Raw genomic sequence first — 6,000 nt, 5'->3', positions numbered from 1 at the left:
AAACGTCCTCCTCGTGTGATGTCACTCGAGTCAGCGTTGGTTGGGCTGAGTACAAGTTTGAAAATGAAAAAAATGTGCGAGTGTGGAGTCAGATAGGAGACCTCTGGAGCCCGCTGCTCATCTCTGCTTGAGGCTAGCAGCTCGAGGCAAGATTAGCCGCTACCAGCATAACACCCCCGAACCTGTGACCGATCTGTCCAAACTGTCGGTGCTGAATCTGTACACGTTTAACAAGCAGCCGTGGTTGAAAAGCACAGCAGTGACATTTTATATGCACTTAGCAGTTCAGACTCTTCTCCATCTCATTGCTGAATGCGCATTTTTCTCCGGTGATGACTGAGATGCACCACATGCTTTGGGATCAGGTCTGACTCGGGTCCCAGATCAAGTATCAGGTGCTGGGACCCCAGTGGAGCCATTAAGACCTCCAGCAGTCAAAGGAGAGCAGTAACTCAGCACGGCATGAGAAAACAGGAACCAAAAGTTGGATCTTCTGTCATGTTTTACACACACAGACAAAACAGAAAAAACATCCAAAATATGAATAAAGTCTGCAGGGAGCGTTTCAGTCAGTTAGTCCCTGCAGGCTATTGTACAACATCCAAAACACCCACACCCAGAGCCGATGGTGATCTGCAACTGCTGGATGTCTAATTACATAACTGTTTGCTAACAAGTTCACTTTATCAGCTTACTGTAAAAGGTGACATCTCAGTGTTTGTTCACAGCTCGTTTCTGCTTCCCCTAAACGGCCTAAACACAAACAAGTAACACCCCAAACAGTTACTGCAGGTTTAATTTCGCTGAAAGTCAACAAATTTGACTAAACCCATATCTAAAAGAGCCTTGTCTCATTTAACTGTAATTAGCACCAAATTACAGTTATTTCCAGGAAATTATGCTATTAAGAAATTACAGACCCGTAGAATTAAGCTTTCACATTCATTCAACGATGGGGAGTTTTAAAACACTGTGATGCAGTGATGTGTAGGACGCTGCTGCAGCTCCACTGATCCACAGTCAGCACAATGCACGGGACACAGCAGAGCTGACGTGGAGGTACTGCAGAGTTCTGTGTGACAGCCGTCAGCGATTTGTTGTGATTGTCATCGTTTCATGATGACCAGCTGTGGGTTGCCAGCTGATACTGTTTTGTATGTGTGAGAAAGAAGTCTGACGCCACATTTCTGGTCTCATTTCAGTCAGCGCGCCCGAAAATCCTGACCTTTCAAGTCCAAACCAAAGTTGAGGCTAATGCATTCGGCTAAATATGCGAAATGATTGTGAGTGGGCGCAGCAGCCCACAGCAGAGCCGCTGCTGGTATGTGAGATGTATGTGCTGTTTACAGATCAGGTAGAATCACGTTCTGTGCTGCTACATCGCTCCTTTTTATTTGTGGAGCCGCCGCATACAGAACGTATACATGCTGTAAGCTAACGGAGACTTCCTGTGCTCGTAGCTCGTAATAAGCAATGAGTCCCCTGAGAGTAAAATGTACTTTGTTGTACATTTACGCGTCGAGTCTGTTTGTGAATGTGTACAGTTTCAGTTCACCTTGTTGGATTGAAAGTCAGTTCATGTTATGGAGCAGCTCTAACACAGAGAAGGAAGCAGGAAGCTGTGCAGTGCATGTTTCTGTGTGTGTGTGTGTGTGTGTGTGTGTGTGTGTGTGTGTGTGTGTGTGTGTGTGTGTGTGTGCAGGCGCTACCATCTGAGATGAATTATTGCGTAAACTTTCTGTGGCTCGTTGAGGGTGATTAAACGTGTGTGTGTCTGCAGGTGCAATGACAAGGTAGAGCAGTGAGTTATACTAACACTGCAGCTCGTTTGTGCTCAGTCGCTGTTTTTGAAGGGGAGCGCTGGCCAACCTGCAGCAATATCCCAAAGACTTTACCGTAAGCAGCATAACATTTGACCTGAAAGCACATGGCTGTCTGCAGCCCGCTCCTCATCTCTGCTTGAGATTAGCCACCACTAGCGTAACATATCGTGCCCGTCGTGTATCTGATGATGTTATAGGAGTGCAGTGCTAAATCTGTACTCTTTTAACAAGCAGCTGCGGTTGGAAAGCAAAGGCCTGTCACTTTTCATGCACTTAACAGTTCACACTCCATCTCGCCTCTGAAAACACACTTTTCTCCCGTGATGACTGAGACACACCACATGATTTGGGTCTTGACTCAGGTCCCAGATCAAGTATCAGATGCTAAGTGGAGCCATTAAGACCTCCAGTCAGTATGAAGAGAACAGTAACTCTGCATGGCATGAAAAAAGGTTTTTTGATTATGCTCTTGTAACAGGAAAACCACGTCTTCTGGAGCGGCTTCGGGGGGTTATTATGCTTTTTAAAATGTTCAAAATGGCTGCCTTTGCTTTACATTACGCTGTCATTTCAGTGGCAGAGATACAGATTATGTGCTGTCCTGGCTAAACTGTGTTCTGTGTGGGTGTGTGTGTGTGTGCGTGCTCATTTTCTTTCGCAGTTAAATTAAACACATCTATTATCTTTAAAACCATCAATAATAACCGCAGAACCACGGAGGACTGATGAAGCTCAGCGTTATTCTATCACGTGTGTGTGTGTGTGTTTACGTGCCACGCTGACAGCACATTAAACTGGGTCTGCATTAGCGCTCATCTGGCCCAGTTCATCTGCTTAACCTGGGCTTATTCTTCATTAACACATGTCCAGCTTTCTGCAGGGAAGCACTTCGCTCATTAGTGTTTGTCTGTGTACAAAAGTGTGTGTGTGTGTGTGTGTGTGTGTGTGTGTGTGTGTGTGTGTGTGTGTGTCCCAGCCTTTCTGAAGAGATTGTCTCATAGGCTTATACATTGTCTTTAATCCGATCTTTGATGAACAGCTTTTCTATTCATAATCACGCACGCGCACACACGTGCACGCACACACTGCAGCCTGAGCAGCACTGTGAGGAGTGATTTAACCCTTCACTGTCAACACCACTAATTTCCATGTACCAACTGTGTCTTTTCATTCAGACAGCAATGAGCCCAGGGATGGTAAGACTACACGGACTGTTTCCCAGCCTGCTTGTGCTTTCTGTTTCTGTGCTTGGGTACTCGTTACTGAAACTGTTCCTTCCACAAGCCTGGGACTGCTCTGGTGACGGCCACCGCTGGTGCTTCAGATCGCAGGTTTTCACTCAGCTTAGGAAGACGCTCATTTTAGCAGAGACGCAGCCTTGAAGACACCGGACACTGAGCATAACAGCAGTGACAATGATAACTTTATTTATGTATCAAACAAGAGTGACAACATGCCTCATCGCACACAGATAAAAGTTGAGAACAATGCAAGTTAAAAGCAAAGTCACAACAAATTCATCAGATGAACTGTCAGACGAAACAGGCTGACAGCAGGATGGGTAAATAAAATACAAATATAACAGACAACAGAGACGTTTATGACAGCATCTTGCAGTAAAAACATGCTTTCAAAGTGATTAAAAGCGTAGCGTTAGATTGCTTCCACCAAAGCATCCGAGGGAACTTTTGAGAGTGTTTTAATGTGACTCTGAGATGAACTGATGAGGTCTGCTTCATGAAAAGTGATATATCCTGCCTGTACTGACGTTGGGTATATCTGTGTGTGTGTGTGTGTGACATGTGGACGTACTACAACATACTACTGCTGAATAATATTACCAGTAATACAGTTCTTCGTATGCTGTATGTACAACAGGAGCTTGAAGGGATGTGAGACACTGTGCGTTCTCTCTGGTGGTGCTCTGATGATAAATTGATGAAATACTGAATAAGTAATAACTGTGAAATTACAGTATTATACACTCTATCTATAGTAGTATATTTTATGGCTGGAATGGATGGATATGTTCCTATTTTAATGTAGTAATACCCAGTCTGGGATAGAATATTTGATAAGCTCTTATTCTACGGGTCCATGAAGCCCTAATCATTTCCTAATAATTATCTTTGAACGTTCCTAGAAAGCGTATTTGGTCGCTAAGTTTAAGTAAAATATTCAATTGATAAACTACCAAATAATCAACTGAAAGCTAAGCTAGTGTAACCTGATTTTTTAAAATCAGTCTAGAATTTTATATTTAGATCTGAGTAAGACAATAACTGGCTGCATGATAGCTAGTTAGCTTCCACACTTTAATGAAAATCCGTAGCTTTTCCGTAATCCTGCGGACAAACAGACAAAACAAATGGAAACATGACCTCCGTCGAAAAGCCGATGAAAAGCCGTCCTATTGGAAGGACAGCGTCAAACTGAATCTCCAAAATCTGTTTCTACTTTCCTGAAATTCGTGCAAAATTTTAAAACTCTTTCCAGGACAGTTTCTGGAAATTATTAGGAAATCCTGAGGAAATACTGGGCCTGTACAATGAGGCGTCGCTGAATGTTTTAATATGGACTCTTACAAATTGCCTTCATTAACCAAAATATAAATACGGTTTGTGGAGCGGGGTGGGGGTGGGGGTGGGAGGGGGGGTTGAGTCAATTAGTCCCTGCAGGTTATTGTACAACATCTGAAACTTCCATTCGCTGGAGCCAAGGACAGTGTCTGGACTTAATTTGATTGAGCAACCCTCATCCCAAACACAGCAAGTGTCCGGAGTAACAGTAACAGCGCTGGAGTGTAAACATTAAAAAGTGTCCCCTGGGTGCCATTCCAGGATCAGCTTCACCCACTTAGCATTCTCACTGAAACCTTTTAAATCATGCTGAACATCTGAACTTGGATCTGTCCTCAGGGGCACTTTTGATTAAAAGATCAAATTAACTGAGCCCATAAAAGCAGAGAGAGAGGAAGAGGCGCCAACGGTGCGGCTCTCTGAATTTATGGAGGCGCGTGACCTTGTTTGACCACTGACCCTGGATCCATTCTCTCAGCGACCGCTCTCGTCCAATGGATGTCCATCCCCGGCCTTGCTCACTCTACTTGATTGGTGGTCTTCATCTTTACCTGCTGCCTGTCCGTAAACCCTCCCTTCCTGTGACACTCACAGTATGTCTGACTCAGGATGGAGACAGTTGATAGATCATGTACAGCTAACAGCGTCCTGACTTCAGCAACATTAAAGTGATATTTTGAACTTGACTGTTGAACGTAACTCATTAACAGTTGTGTGTGTTTTAATAAAGAACAAAACGGATTTGTTAATTCGACTATGAGGAAGAACAATGTGCTTTTTTTGGAGTGTGAGAGCACGCTGATTGAACGTGTGAGTCGAGGTTATCGTTGGGCCAATTAACCCTTGTGTTTAACAGCACCGAGCAGATACAGTACAGACTGACTTGTTCCCCGCTCTCTCTTTCTTTCCCCCTCTGATGCAGAGTTGCCTCCTGATGGTAAGAGAAACGAATACTTTAGTGTCTCTGTAAAGCATATCATCTGACAAGCAAACACCTTACAGAGGTTACATCAATTTACTTGCAAAAGAAACAAGCGAGCGGATAAAAGAGCAGCTCGTTTTTTATCGCCAAGATAAGAGTGTACAGCTTCAGCGTATGTTCTGTCAGGGTGGCAGACGATTGCAGAGTCAACCCTAATGTGATGTCTTCAGAGGTGATCTGAGGAGTCTCTTTATTCCCTGGGGCCAGCCTGTTCCAGGGGGCTCCATGGCCGCCTGTCATTTGTCAGAGGGTCCCAAATGGTTTGTGCAGTGTAACAGCAAACGCATTACGCAAACTTGCAGAATGGTTTTGCCTCATGGAAAGACTGTTGCTCAGTTTTAGTGCTAAATAACTCTGCAAAAGCAATAGATCCCTGAGCTCAGAGGGTGGGAATTAGTGGTTTGAGACTTCTTATCATCAAATTATACTTGTGAATTTATCAGCAAATAGGCATTTCACTTTAAAAGCGTCACGATTAAGAAGCTGCTGCTGGGGTGGTTTGCTTGGTCGACTTGTCCCCTGTTGTCGTCTACAATCTGTTTGTTGTGTCTTCATATGAGTGGAGCCCTGATCACGATTTCCAGCTTTAATTTGTCCTCTGTGATTCGTCTTTTCA

This window comes from Chaetodon trifascialis, chromosome 15 (genome assembly GCF_039877785.1).
Source record: "Chaetodon trifascialis isolate fChaTrf1 chromosome 15, fChaTrf1.hap1, whole genome shotgun sequence".
Classification (NCBI taxonomy): domain Eukaryota; kingdom Metazoa; phylum Chordata; class Actinopteri; order Chaetodontiformes; family Chaetodontidae; genus Chaetodon; species Chaetodon trifascialis.
This window is presented reverse-complemented; position numbering follows the sequence as displayed.